General features: G+C 43.0%; 1 pseudogene; it reads right to left on the reverse strand.

Moving 5' to 3' along the window:
• Window positions 1-950: 950 nt before the first annotated feature.
• LOC148518349 (5S ribosomal RNA) lies at window positions 951-1,069 on the reverse strand (annotated as a pseudogene).
• Window positions 1,070-1,564: the final 495 nt, after the last annotated feature.

Raw genomic sequence — 1,564 nt, forward strand, 5'->3', positions numbered from 1 at the left:
TACCCCTTTATCAAACAGGACTCAATTCCCTCGTTACACCCGCGGGTGACATCACTTCTGGTTTTCGGCATCCAGAAGCGCGCTCAATAGTGTTACTCCATATTTATAACATATGTCTTATACATTTCTGTGTAGCTTTTCGATATATGTCACCTTATTCCTGAAGCCAGATTGTATTAAAATAGGCTCTGTAGTCATCTCTCTTATTGCCAGCTCATGTTCTCCATCACGTCACTTCCGTCCACTTCTTGCATCACATCCGCTTCCGCCTTCTCCTATTCTCCGTTGCGTCATTTCCGCCCACTTCTTACATCCTAGTCGCTTGGTAGTGCTTCCGTATTTGTCCTCAGGGTGCGTGTAGCGCATGCGTGGTGTAATCCCGATCCCTTCTGTCATGCTGAATGACCTCGCCCAATAGACTGGCACTGTACTGTCGGCCTCAGAGTCTGTTTTGCGCCTGCGTGGGAGACAGAGAAATCCCACAGTCTTCATCCATAAGGGCATTTGTAGGGTCGCCATTATGTTGTAGTCGTGAATACTATTAATAAGAAGGAGAACATTTTACCGGCCAGTATATTAGATAAACATGTAAATGAATCAGTAAATACTGCAGGTGATAAAAAGAAGGAGGGTTTCATATAAAACCTAGATAGAATTGATCGGCTAAAAAGAAGTAATCTATATGTAATATTATTGGACCATGCATATCACCATGGATCCAATGAAATTCCTTTAAAACATGAAAAAGTATATTAAAAATGTATGTAGAAAAAAAAATTATTTGTTGATAAAATGAGACTTGAAAAAAACGGGTGACTGTCCAAGAAGTCCATATTGTAAGCCATTGATTGCTTGAATGATTCTTTCATGCTTCACAAGTTCTACTGGTTGTAAGGTGCCCATACTCCATTAACGGACTGAGTGGCCATTCGCCCTACTAGTGATATCTGTAACTACAACACTGGGTATTCCCAGGAGGTCTCCCATCCAAGTACTGACCCAGCCCAATTGTGCTTAGCTTCCAAGATCAGACGAGATTGGGTGTAATTGCAATGGTAAGGTTGTAGATACTTCAAAGATATCACCAGCTAACCAACTCATCCTATTACAGGAAAGGGGCAATTTCATAACTCTCGTTGAAACCAGTCGGTGTGATGTTCTGGGTTGTTTGTGGACCCGGGGTGGTAGCAGGAGCGATCACAGAAGCAGATTTGAAAATAAAACTAGGATTTTTAATAAGTGCTTGAGTAAACATATAATGGCAGTAAATAAAAGTCCAGGAATATATAAATGTGCACAAGAGTTCTGTGGTGGGAGTAAAAGGGTTAATGTCCAAGTAGAAACAATTAGAGCTGTCCAGGTGTGCAGGTAGTGAGAGCTAGGAGCTGACAGGCAGACTGGCAGACAGCGAATTCACAGGAACAGGAAAGCACAGATAACTCCCTCTCAGCTAGGCTGAGATACACGTTGCACTGGCAAAGAAGGAAGGCACTGACCCTTCCTAAATACCCCATGCCGTGCTGTTACTGGCCGGAGGGAACATGTGACTCACCAGGATTGGCCA

Source organism: Taudactylus pleione, unplaced genomic scaffold (genome assembly GCF_031769625.1).
Source record: "Taudactylus pleione unplaced genomic scaffold, aTauple2 ptg000201l, whole genome shotgun sequence".
NCBI lineage: Eukaryota > Metazoa > Chordata > Amphibia > Anura > Myobatrachidae > Taudactylus > Taudactylus pleione.